We start from the raw sequence: 14,048 nt of genomic DNA, 5'->3' as shown, positions 1-14,048 counted from the left end.
CTGATGGGGCAAAAACACAAGAAGAAAGCTAGCTGAGGTAAAATATATGTATCTGCATGGAAATACATGGTTGATTTAAGCAGTGACCCTGTGGTTAAATGGAGCTCTAGGGGTTGTGGCAGGTGGTCTCCCAGCGATGCAACCGCCGTGGTAGATGTTGTCATCTCTGTCAGCTGTCTGCTCTGCTTCCTGGAGGCTGCTGCGCTTGCCGTGGGTGGCAGAAGTGGAACCGTGTCAGCTCCTCAGCTGCTACCAGTTGCAACTGAGAAATTAGTTTAAACTGTTGATTTAATTAAGCTGGAGAATGCAGCAAGTTGTTTGCGCATGCCGGTGGTGGGTGCTGGCCAGGAGCATCCTCTCACACCTGCCAGCTGTGTGGGTCTGCTCTCCAAAACGTCTGAGGTTGGAGACCAGATGCTGAGCAAGGGTGGTGGTTGGTTTTGATCCCGTCTGGTGATTCCTGTGTCGCTATGTTTAAAAGCCATCCCTTTCACTGGAAGGCTCATCACATGGTCTCTGGAGGGTTCACATTCTTCAGAGTTATTCCTGGTCCCTTTAGATATGCAGGGCTGTGATCTTTAGGTATTATGGCCTAACATGCTTCAGGGCATCCTAATGAATAGGACTTCATTAATGCAACTCAACCACTTGAAATAATACACAATAAACTACTGCAGGCTTCCCGGTTGTGCGCGTCCATGGGGATGCTTGAGGGTTTGGATTTAGAAGACAATTGCACAGAGGTCCCTTTCTGGGGGGCCACATGAGGAGGAGGGTGGCAGGAAGCGGTGATGTTAAGGCAGTTGAGGATCACAAGGTCTGTCATCCCCTGGTGTCCCACAAGTGGGGCTATTTACACTGCTCTGTTACGCTGCGTTAGGGTCGGAGAACGGACTCCCACCATCTGTCCCAGTCCCACGTGCAGTCTTCGATGGCTTTACGCTGTCGTGAATGCTCATGAGAAGACAGGAAGATAGGATGTCCTCATATTGGCTTGGGTGCATTCAGGCAGGCCTCTGCCAACGTGACTGTTTCTATTCAAGGAAAACCAGCAATTTCTTTTGTTTTTGGGTCCTGACTAGTGGTGGTGCAGGTACAAGAACTGCACGGAGAACCATGTCGCAGCTGTGCATGTTCCCAAACCTGGCTGCGAGTGCACAGACCTCCTCAAATAAAGTAAAAACCTGCTCAAAGTTGCTGCGCATACTTATGTCTTGCTTGCAACAAGCCCTTTGCATCCAACTTGAGTAGCCAAGTGGACCAAGGTTGGCAGCTGTGAGAATATATTGCCCTGAGAGACTGAGTTGTTAGAAAATTTGTCTCGTGTCGGTGAGAATAACAGTTACCAGCTAAACTGGGCTTTGTTAACTCAGGGCCAGAACTTTGTCGTAGCTGTGGAAAGAGCAGGCTGGCTTTGGCATGTCTGGATATTGACATGATGCATTTCCTGGTGGTAGGTGGTGGGAAAGCCTGCATCTGCTGTGAAATGAACACCGTTTTCCTTGGAAAAGTACTTAGCGAGATAGCGATGATGGACAAGTCTCTCTCGATAAATGTAACTTCACAGGTCGTGTTTTCGGCCTCATGGAAAAACATGGAAAAGGTATCTAACGTGTCGAACTATTTAAAGGACAGGTCTGGAGGCTGGAAGGCAATGCATTCTAAAAATAAACATTAAAATTGATTCTTGAGCTTGGACCAGGTTATTTCAAGATCAAAATCAAGGCCAAGACACTCCAGTATAGGTTTCCAGGTCATTTTTATTGGCTTTGTTAATCTGTGCTGCTTTTGATGTAGGAAAAAATGGTAATATTTACCAGGATCTTTCCACTTTCTTCCTGAAAGTATGTTCCTAAGGAGTCCTGACTGTTCTGCCAGTTTTATGTTTGCAGCCCTGTTGCTGTATTGTGTGAGGCTCTTTTCCTTTGACATATCAGTTTACTCATCAGCACAAAAACTCGTTTTTGTGCTTTCTGTATAATCAAGACTCTGGTAATTTTTTTGGGGGAGAATATAGTGATGTGTATATAGTGACAGCATGTGGATGACTTGCAAGGGGTATAGAAGGACTTTAAAAAGATAGATACCAAAATAAATAAATTAAAAATTGCCATCAATGCAAACCCAGATAGGCAGACCAAAAATGTAGCAGCTAACAGATAACATAACTTCTTGATTTTTTTGATGTCTCACTGGCTGCGTTCAGCACTTCTGATAGCTCAGAAGTCCACCCTGTGAGCACATCAGCTTAGCTGGAAAGAGATGGATTTGTCTGCCCAGCTCAGTCACCCTTGCGCTGCCCACGATGCCCAGGATGCTGCACGCGGAAGCCAGAGGAGCTGGGCACCAGAGCCAGCTCGGCACTGGGGAGGACATGGAGGAGAGTGAAGCTGTGTTATGACCAGGCATGACCAGCCTGGTCCAGCACAGGAAGCAGTGAGAGTATTTTGATGGAACCACCATGAGATGAGGATCTAAACACCCTCTTGATGGTAGTTTCTGGCACATTTCTGTGCTGCTGATGCACTTCGGGTATGTTTTTCCTCTGTGAGTCTCCTAAGTTGGATCTCACAGATGTCTATCGCTGGCTCTCAGGTCCCAAGTCCATTGTGTTTTGCTGCTGAGCTAGGGGGATGGAGCTGGAAAAGCCATCGGGGCTCTTCCATGTGCATCTCCAGTGATGTTCTTGCTGTGCTGTTCCCTGGTGGCCCTTTTTGGGAAGGGGACATCAGTCTTCTTCTTGAAGCTGCCGGGGCTTTTGGTTACACAGCAGTGTGTAGGGACGGAGCGGGGATAAGCCCTGGCAGGAGCTGCCAGGAACGGGCTTGGGAATGGGCTCCCTTTTCCTGCGACAGCCTGTTCTGATCCCCTGACCTGGGGGACAGCTTTGGGCACGAGGTCCCCCCCTCCCCACCCTTAGCTCGCCGTGTCCTACAAGGACATAACTCTGATCCCGGGACCTGTTGCAGCAAGCAGCCGTGATGGGGCTTGTTTTTCCAAGATAATCTCTTATCAGGAAAGCGACTCGACAGATGTAGGTGAAAGGTGATGCCGGCACGCTGCCGACGTAGGTTGGCCATCGCTTTCCCGGCTGCGTCCTCGGCTTTTTATAGCCTTGCTGCATCATGCCGCAGCTGCCACCCACCTCCTGGCGGCTCGGGGATCACGGGGCAGCGTTGGCACCGTGTGTGCCGTGTCGGCAGCAGGAGCACGCGCCGGCGGCTGAGTGTGCCGCAGCGTTAGGTTCGCTGGGTTGCATCAGCCGCAAATGTGTCTAATCCCATAGCCCGACTCCCGCATAAGCAGCTTATCTTGAGGTCAGAGGAGGGCAGGAGGTGTCATCTTCTTGAGAAAAATATAAGTAAGTTTGTTCTCCTATAATAAACTTCTTTTTTTTTTAAATTTTTTTGCTGTTTGTTAACCCTGAATCACAAAGTTCAGTTGTTAGTATGCCACTTACTGTGATATCCTTGATGTGTTTACGTGTCCCCTCCTTCCTTCTTTTCTTTTTCTTTAACCTTGGGAGCTTCCCTCACCAAATATATCCTGCAGTCTGATTATGTACCATGTGTATCAGCTTTGCATTTGCTATCTTAAGTAAATGAGAAAAGTGGTCTGGAAAGGCCACTGACTTCTACTCCAGCATCATCCCCAAGAGAAATGGGTTCAGCCTAGGAAGGAGATTGGCAAAAAGGGTGTCTTGATGAGCAGTCTTCAGAAAGAAGTTATTGCAGATGTTTTGGGCAAATAGCCCTGAGGACTTAGGCGTTGGGGCTAGCATTACTTCACTTAAGGAAAGATAGTATCACCTGCAATAACCTCCCTCCATTCTTTGTGATAAAGGATGGGCATCTACATGAAAACAGATCTTCTGTTCCCCCACCGTGTCCCTGGAGCGGATTATGACCACGAGAGAGAAATCCTGACTCCATTGAAATTAATGGAGAGGCTGAAGTGGGACTATTTGCTCCTGGCAAGGGTAAGTCAGATGCTTAAAAGAAAGGCTGATCTTCTTCTTAAGCAGCTCTTGGGGAGGAGAGGAGCGAAGCTCAGAGCACAGGCAGCAGCTTTGCATCAGGCAGAACTCGCAGAACTCGGGAGCTTCAGGTCAGTGGTGACAGATGGATCTGCTTTTTGTGTTAATGTATTTGCGCAGTAGGTAAGAGACATCCCTGACTTCACGTGTGGGTTTGGCAGGCATTCTGGTGGGCCTTTCTCCCGCCGAGAAGCCCGTGTGGAGGCTTTAGCTGAGCCTGGAGCAGGGGAGCCATGGGAGCGGTGGATGGTCAGTGCTGCAGGAGCAGTTGTACAGGCTCCGGGCGTTTTTGTGCCCCATCCACTGAGCTCAAATTGATGTTTAAACAGCTTCAAATGACCCTACCTTTTCTTTTTTCTATCTTAATTTTTTTTCCTGGAGCAAATCAAAGAGCACTCACCTGCATCACTGTCTTGGCGTGGCAGCAGAGGCAGTGCTTCCAGTAACGGGGCTGAAGCAAAGAGCAAAGCGGGCAGTAATGGCTAACCATGAGATGTGTTGGCAGAGTGAGCCCTGCACCTTCCAGGGCAGCGTCATCCCTGCAAAAGAAAAAGGATCTTTTTGACTGGAAACATTCAAGGTCAGGTTGGACAGGGCTCTGAGCAACCTGATCTAGTTGAAGATGTCCCTGCTCATTGCAGGGGGGTTGGACTAGGTGACCTTTAAAGGTCCCTTCCAACCTAAACTATTCCATGATTCTATGATTCAATGATTCTATGACTGTAAATTCTGCTGAGACTCACGGAGCAGGCCTTGTGTGTAAATACAGTATTTAACTGCATTCACATACAGCAAGCGATATGTGGCTAGGAATTCCTTTGAAGCCTTTAGATGCTAATGCAGTGATAAAACAATCCCCTTTTTCCTTATTTTTCTTGCAGCATGCAAGCTCTTCAGAAATTGTGGTCATTAAGCATTTAAGAGCCTGGACATGAAAAAAAAAAATATTAGTAGCAATAAACAAGGGAGAAGGTGCAATACATTGTCAGTCTTGGAATAAAAATTTAAAAATTTCCTCTTTGGGTTGCAGGAAGGTTAGTTGGTTTTGTGTGCACATTCAGGCATCAAAATGATGGGGATGCCAACCCAGGGAGCTCATCCACCCACCCAGCTGAGCGGGAGCATGACTGTTGTCCCGTTTGTGCATGGTGCAAGGTTGGTGGGAGGCAGCGCCGGCGCTGAGGAGCAAACAGCTGGTTCCCTGCAGCTCCCTGCCACTGTTAGGCTGTATATTTATTTTGCAGACACACAGAGGGTTATACAGGAGCCAGACATGTTTTCAGGGATCTTGTTTTTTGTGTTTCTGTTTCCTCTTCATGTGGCTGCAATAATCTTCACAAAGGATGGAGGCGATGTAGGCGAAAGCAGAGTGATGGGAACGGAGACTTGGTAGGACTGACTTGATTTTGATGAGGAGGATTAAAACTGTGGTGCACGGTAGGGAGTGCTCTGCAGGTACGAGACAGTGAGCAAAACATCCTTTCACAAATGCATGGGATGGGGCAGGTAGAGATGAAGCCCAGTCCTTGATGGGAATCTTTGCATCAGCAGAAAAGGGACTCGCTTTTGGATATCATTAGAAAAATGAGTCCTGGGCTGTAACTTCATAGTGTAACTGTATGATGCAATAAATAAAACTTTTCCATGCTGGATTTAGTTAAACCAATGCAACATCTATGTTTGGATGAAGCCTAATCCCACACTGTTATGAAATCTTTCCTAATAATAATATTTTCTTTCACCTCAAGAAAGTCCTGAGCTTGTGCCTGTTGACTTCACTGAGCTGCATATTAAAGCTGCCTGTAACAGCAGGGCGGGCATTTATTTGGATTTGCCAGCTGAAATGAGTCAAATTATTCCATGGGCTTCGGTTTAATGGCACACACTTTCTGTTATTATTTATGGAATATTGAACATGTGCCCTTAATAAGTGGGAGCTTTAAAAAAAGTAACAGGAAGACAGAGCCCAATTTGCCAAAATGTCTCTGTGCTGCTATTCCCAGAGATGATTTGAAATCTTCACCTCAGTTGCCTTTGCAGAGCTGTGTGCCAGCCCCGGAGCACGTGGGGCTTCTCCTGGACTCCGCAGGGATGCTTGGACCTCAAGCCAAGTGTGACAGTGCACTGGGAAAGTCATTACCACTGGGCTCCCGTCTGGTACTTGGAGGAGGAGGCAGCCACTGAGAATTCAGCTTTAAAAGGAGCCAAATATTAAGCTTGAAAGGCATCAGCCATGCAAGAGGTGATTCACGCTCATTAAAAAATGGCTTTTTCCTTCTTGGCCCTTACACCCTCGCTGCTTCTGAACTAGCTTTGAGCTGGTTTGCATTACCCGCAAAAAACGCTCCCAGCAAGAGCAGTATGTGGCTTCCTTTCGGTTGATGAGTTGAGCTGGTCCAGAGGAGCATGGAGAGGAGCAGTGGGCTCAGAAATGTCCCCTTTTGGTCTTGTTGGACCAGCAAATCAATTTGGTGTTTGTGGGGCCGTATCTCTGTTGGTCCAATGCCTCGGTGATCAAACTTTGCCAGCACTGGGGTCTTCTGCTGAGTCTTTGTCCCATCAGTGCCTTCAGAGGACCAACCCCACCATCCCAGCTCCGGTGGCTGGCACTTCTCTAGCTTCTTGGAGCTGAAGCAGTGGCAGTATGGATGTTTTAACAGGGAGAATTGCAAATCCAGTTTAATAGAGGGATTTCAGGAGGCTGTGGTGGTGAAAGCAAACATCAACTGTGAAGGAGATGCCTCGAGTTGGTTGATTTTGTCTTTGAAAAGTAAGGGGCTAGTGTCTTAAGGGTTTTTTTAATAGCATCTAATTAATCTCTCTGTTAGCCACTTCTGTAATTTTAGCACAACTCCTTTGCTCCTGGAGTGCTGTAGTCTTGTGAGAATTTCAGCATTTGTTTGACTATAAAGCATGTTTTTAGCCTTCATGGTGACAGCCTATATCCTGAAGGCTTAAAGAATAGGTCTGAGATAAAGAACTGAAAATGTAACAAGCAGGAGGATTATTTTTGTAGCTAGCTTAGTGATTTTTTTTTTTCCTTTTATTGTAAGCTAGTAACTAATGCTGTAGATTAAAAATCATAAATAAAAGGTAGCAAAAAGTGACCGCAAGCTTCAGACTGAGCCCTGCTCTGGGAAGCTGGGATGGTTCACGGTGACCAAGCTGGGCGTGGGAAGCCACGGTTCATTTTGACCAAGGCAAGAAGTGAGTTTGAAGTAAAGTTTCCCAATTTCCCGGGAATCCTGCAGCGGTGCCCCTTGTTACACACTTCACTGGGCATACGTGAAACTCCTAAGTGGTTGCATCACCACTTTTTGTTTCTTTTGGAAGAGGAGAAGTCAGTTGGTTGGGAGGGCTCTCCCCTAGCAGTGTTCATGCAAAAATGGCTTTTCTGTGCAGCTGAACTCTTCATCATCTCTAATCTCCCATTTGGGTCTTTGTCGTGGCTAGTGGTTGCCTCCTGCAAGTTTGTAGCAATTGTGGAGTCACCAAGGGCTTTTCAGAAGTCGTGGAGGACTCTCGTGGGTTCCTAGCCGCCTTTCTTCTGCATTTGTAAGAGGTGATGCGACAGACATGGTTTCCCCTGTGTGCATGTAAGTCCAAAATGAGTTGGAAGAGCAGAAGAAAAGGTAGAGATGAAGCGTGAGGCTGTACACACTGGAGTCCTGGAGGAGAAGGACTAATGTCCCAGGAAGTATTGCAGTCCCTGTCCACACTCCACCTGCGATGGGCACTGCTATCCCTGGTGGGTTTTCAGAGGGGTGTTGCAAAAAGCATGGGCTGACTCTCACTCCTAAAACTACACGTGATGGGATGAGTTGTGTGAGGCACCCTTGCATGGCCTTTTCCACTGCCTCCATCCCACAGCACCGCACAACCCGCAAATGGTTATGTGCCCTCTGCGTCTCTCAAGGCCCATGTGAAGCAGAGAAGATTAGATAAATGTGACTTGGACCGGTGTGGCTCTGCTTCTGGCAGGGCGATGACCCATCTGTACCTTCTTCTCTGCCGGTGCAGAGGGGCAGGAGAACCCCTAGTAAGTGTGAAATATCTCATCTGCTGAAGAGAGAGCTGAAAGATCTGCAATTGCTCTTGCAGCCTGTCTGGGTGCCATGTGGGGTTGGTGGGTACCATGTTGGAGTGGTGACATTGGTCATCCCTGGGCTGATTGATGTGCTTCACTTAACAAAACTGTCAAGAAGGGCCCTTCCTCCACCCAGGTGCAGGAAACTGCCTTTCATTTTGATGCGCAGATCTTGACTTTTCTTTTGGTGGTTGAACTTGATGAGTAGACATTATTGATTTAAATGAGAGTCTATTTAAAAAAAAGCAAGCAAACAAGCAAAACAAAAATCTGTTTCCTCCTGCACTTGAAGGGGCACAGCTTATCTCTGCAAGCTTAACCTGCGGGCCAGCATTTCTGTAAAACAGCTTGGAAGCCAGAGTCCACAGTCCTGGGAGAGCAGGAGGCATGAAGTGCTGTCCCTTGCTTTACATCCCTCTGCATCAGATCTGCAAGTCTGATTTTCCCCTCATGCACATCCCATGCCGACAATGTTTGGGAGCTGAGGTCACCAGTGGGTACCCTACCCTGCAGTGCCCTGCGCTGCTGCCTGGTGGGAACGGGGGGTTACAGCCCCTCTGGTCTCACCCGCACCCAGCTAAAGTTATAATTGCAAGACAGGGACAGTTTGTGCTGGATCTTGCACAGATGTTGTGAAATGAAAGAAAAAAAAAAAAAGGCTAGGTGTTTTTTAATGAGTCAGCTCGTTACTGAGTGACCCCCACTCTTGGAGCATCACTGAGTGGTCAGGTGGAAGTTCTCCTATCCAAGGAGCCTGATTGCATCTCAGAGGGACCGTAGCTGTTGTCTGAGCTGGAATTGATTCAGGGCTGAAATGGTCATTCTTGATGGACTTGTTTTTTCTGTGACCTTTCAGTTTTTCCAGGTGAGGCAACTCAGTATCTCTTGAGAATAACACTCTTTAATTCATTGTAAGGCATCTTTTGCGAAGAAGATGATGTATGGAATGCTCTTTTCCATATTAGTGGTGATTTCAATAGCATGAAATAAAATGATTTTTCTTGGTACTATCACTTACTAAGGTGGGGAATGTTTCTGTCCTGAATACTATAAAAAGGCTAGTTAATATTTACCTTACAGTTTGTTCCTTTGTTTTTTTTCTATTTAACAGTCTTCCATTTATTAGGAGAGTGTCTTCCCCCACTCCTCATTAGGGAACATTTTAAAGTTTTTTTCTCTTACTATAACTATGTCAGCTGGTGCAGATGGAGCATAAGGTCATTAAATCTTATTTTGAAAATAGTCCAAGGTGACATTAGGTGCTTAAAATGTCAAATTGTGGAACAGTTGCTTAAAATTTTTCTTTTTGTCTTCAAAACAAAAAGGGTTAGAAGAACAGGGTTCATTGTAAGGCATCTGAGCAGTGTTTTAAATAATAGCATCCCTGCTTGTGATCCTCATTTGGAATAATTTTGTGAAGACAAAATAGCATGTTCATGATTTCCATTTTGTGTGAGAACTTGAGCTATAAAAATACAGCCCCTTGGTCTCCTGGGTGTTGGTTCAGGTTGGTTGGCAGATCCATACCGGGTGTGGATGAAGAGTCCTGGATGGATGTGAAGGAGAAGAATTTGTGTGATGATACCTTCAATGGAATATCTAGGCTTAGATTTTTAAAAGTGCACTTTCTTGTGGAACTGTCACAAGCATCAGTAGTTCTTGGAAGCATTTTTATGTTGCACTTTATGTGTTATCAAATGACTCGTCTTTGAGTGGAGTGTAGGTTGGAGCTCCCAGTCTACCCGGCAATCCTTCCATGCTTGTCTTTCTCCTTCAAACATCTTTTGTTTGGAGTTTGCAGGAAAGAATTGACTTTTAGGATGAAAAATGGTACGGTGGGACATGATAAATGTTTTTTTGCCTCCACCTTGTTTGCCTAAAATACTCTGTAATACAAACAGTGGGTTGCGTTACAGAGGGTATCTCAGACTGATGCAAGTTTACCAGCTCTTGGGGGTTAATGAGCAAACTGTAATGGTCTTCTCCTGATTTGCACTGCTAATTGGATGTGCATGTGTCTTCACCTGGTCACAGCCTGGTGGAGCATCTGTGAAGTGCCCTCCCCTCATTAATCATGTCCCAGCCGTAGCTGCTTTTTCTGATCTGGGAGCAAAAGCCCTAGCTCTAGAGACTGCCTGGGATGGGGCTGTTGGCCAAGCTTGTGAAACCCTCAAAAGCAGTCAGGTTACTCCAAGAACTTGGTGTTGCTGAGTGAGGAGGAAAAAGAGCAGCAGCCTTTACATTTTTTTTTTTTTGGTGGGGGAAATTTGGTTTTAGGGTTTTGTTTATTTCTCTGTTATAAGAACGTAAATATTATAGGCACGTAGTAGAAGAGACTGTTACCAGTGTCCTTCCATGACTCTATAAAGTAAACAAGTTGATGTTTCCTCACTGATACAAAACACAAGTCCTGTTGACCTGAAAACCCCTAATTTTGCCATTGTCATTGCTATGCCAGGTTCAGTCTATAGCTCTTTTAAAATTACATGCCTAAGAACAGGGAGATAGCAGCCAAGGAGAGGTTTCAGAAATGGATTGAGCTGATTCACCAGCTGGATGTTATTACAGGGGACAGTCTGGGCTTGATCCTGCCCTCTTCCTTCCACCGGCGCTGGTGCTGAGCCTGCTTCAGCTCACTAAACCAGGAGAAAGCCATTCCCCCGTGGTAGCTGGGATACCCACTATAGTGAGCTGCTGTCTTTCAGCAAATAACACCTGCAACCGTTCACTTAAAACAAGCTGCAGAATTTATAGAAAAATAGAAAAATTGAGTTGTTTTCTCATTTTTTTTTTCTTCCTCTGCTGGGTAGCATTGACTTTGGTAAGCAGTTTCTGCACCTGGAAGTGTTCTTCTGCATGGGGATGTAATGAAACCATTTTTGGATGTTCATCTTGTGTTTAGGAGGGGATTTCGGTGTTGGCAAACTGAGCACATGCTGCCCACGGTGCCTGGTGGATGGAGCAGCGGAGGCGAGTGCCCCCAGTTGCATTCTTACCCATAATAAAATCACTGCTGGAGCTTACTACAGCAGATCATGAGGTTTAACAGGTCCCTTACTGCACTTAACTCACATGGCTGGGTTGTAACGAACATGCTGAAGTGGAAAAACAGCCACTTTGCTCCTTAAAACAAAAATCACAGGCACAGAAAACACCCTTTGTTTTTTAAAATGAGCCGTTGCACTTGGGACTCTTTAATGGTCAAAATTTAACAGGTGGAACTCCTTATTTTTCTCTCTTCTCCCCCGCCCCATATTTATAACTAATTAGCAACGACTCTCTTAACTTTTTTCATGTGGCTATTAATCATTTGGGGGCTCTCTGTAGCAGGGCACGCTTTGCTCGCTGCTGGTTTCCTTCAGCTCATGTTGACTTGTTCTTGCTGCCCTTGGACAGGAGCCATGGGCTCAGAGTGCTGCTCTCCATGCTGAGGCTGATGCCTTATTTGCTCGGAGCTGGATGTGTGCTCAGCGCATCATGTTTCTTTGTGTGGGTGATTGAACCCTTGTTGTGTATGAGTAACGGAGTTATTCCTCGTCAAGGGATGGGGAGGATGAATGTGTTTTTCAAGTGCTGGCCCATGACTTGCAAAATCTGGATGTTCTTCAGGGCTTTGCTGCCAACCTACCGCATGACCTTCAGTAAGTTATTTAGGGCAAGACCTAAACTGTTGGTATTAGGCAATACTTGTATGCAGTCTACAAGGAAGACCCTCAGATTTGAGGGGGAAGCAGAAGGCTGCTGAGAGCCTGGAGTGCAGTGAGCTGGAGATGGAGGTCGGATCTGCATAGGGGGCAGAGTGCTTAGCCTTAACAACCTGGCGCATTGTAAGGGTACAGTCTAAGGAACTGGAAAGTTGACTTTTCAGGCATCTCTCCTGGACACTAGAGTTTGAACTTCATCTGCATCCCAAACTGGGAAGCACTGAGACAGTATCTTCTCCTTACATCTAGGGGTGGAAGGTGCTGAGGATCCTCCATACCGTGAAGGAAGATGCTTAGAATGAACGTTAATCATCCATCATTGGTTTATCAGTTGTCCCAACCCTTACAACCTGACTAGAAAAGCCCATATGTTTATGTAAAAACACGATGTGTGCAAGATGCTGGTCACCGAGCTCTTCCATAGTCCTTGGGTCCTGCTGCCATCCAGCTGGGCTTGAAGGCAGATGATGGGAGTGATGTGAGTGGTGTGGTGTATGTGAGGTGGGGGGAGAAATAAAAGGAAGAAGACAAGAAAATGATGTTTTTGCTCATTGGACAGTGAGGACCGTTGGGCTTGTCTCCCAGGAGAAGTGAGCAAAGTACATATTGACACATCCGTGGTGGAGCTGGGACAAAAAGCCCTGCTGCTGCTTCGGGCACAGCATGATGAGGGGCTGGGTCTACGGGGCAAGTCTAATTTCTCTGGTGACAGAGATTTATCTCTGTTTGCATGCTCATATTTTACAGGTAATTGGTTTATAGAGAAAACTGTTAGCTCAAGGATTTCAGGCAGGTGTTCTTGCAGTAGAGAAATAGGTTTTACAGGCATTTTGAGTGTCATAGAGTCATCAAAGTGGCTGAGGTTTGCTGTGTAATTGGTAGGATGGGAGTTATTTTGGGGAATTGAAGTCCTTTTCCAAAATGCTTTCATCAGCTCTGGGGTTTGGGTCAGGCCTTCTGCAGCTTCGGTTCATTTAATGGGGGGGAGGTTAGGGAATATTTCATTTCCTAACTCTCCCCATCACTGGGAAAAAACTAGAAGCAAGGGCAAGGCAATTCAGATTTCTTTTTCCATGAATTAGCAGACTTCAACTACAGCTCCATCTGCGAGCCTGTCTACAGACTGCTGGTTGCCTTGTACTCATGTGCTAGGTTTTGTAGTTAACAACCCAAACACATTGCAAAGACACTGGATTTTTGTGGGTTACGGAGTCATCCAGTCCCGTTGGTGGCATCATGACCCAGGTTAGCTTGGGTTGCAGTAAGGCTGCATCTTTACTGCAGAGAAGGCAATTTTTGTTGTTTTCCCTAGGGAGGAAGAAGTTTTATTCAAAGCAGGTTTCATACTCGAGGTGATTTAAACATGATCAAAGTCAGTGGAATTTTATTTAAAATAAACACATGATTCTCCTAATCAAGCCTTTAAAGAGAGCATCTGGGGAAAAAATGATAGGGTTTTGTACATTTAATTATTCACTTGTTTTTTTTTTTTTTTTTAATATATCTGATGACGTTTCTGCTGTTTGAGGATAGATAGGACTTTATTGACACAATTAGTGAAACAAATAATTATCACACCTTTTATTTAACCCTGTGCTATTTGATCTATTTGCTTGCACTTTCATTACTCCTTTGCTTGGTTACGTTACACAATGATATCACCTTCCTGTGCTGCTGCAGCTAAAACAAAGTGAAAAAAAACCGCCTTTTGGCTCTCAGCTGCTCTCTGCTGTTTTTATTACAGATGAACTAGAAAGCAATGTCGGACAAAGCGTTATTTGAGTTTCCTTTGACTGCTTGCTAGGCATTATTTCCGGGCCTGGCAATTGCCTGTGTTTGTGTGACAGTTTTCATATCTTAAAATAACAAACAAAAATCCCAGCAACTCTATTCCCAGCACAATTAGTAAGATCAGATTAAAAAAAAAAAAAAACAACCACCAAAAAACCCCCAGATTATGATGGTTTTATATACATCAAATACTAGAATCTTTATGAGTAATTCCCTGGGTATTTTGAGCCACTTTGCTGGGATGTGTTTATTTTCTTTGAACGTAGAGGTGGGAAGCGTGGCTCTGCCTGGTAGGAGGTCAAAGAGGGTTGTTGTACTCAAGAGCTGCGTGTTTCTGAGATGTCGAGGGTAGGATCCTGCTGATGGATTGGGCCAGGCTTTGGTGCAGACTCCTGACGGTGTGATGCTCCTGATGGTGGATGGACATTTT

Source organism: Platalea leucorodia (genome assembly GCF_965183815.1).
Source record: "Platalea leucorodia genome assembly, chromosome: 1".
Lineage (NCBI taxonomy): Eukaryota > Metazoa > Chordata > Aves > Pelecaniformes > Threskiornithidae > Platalea > Platalea leucorodia.
This window is presented reverse-complemented; position numbering follows the sequence as displayed.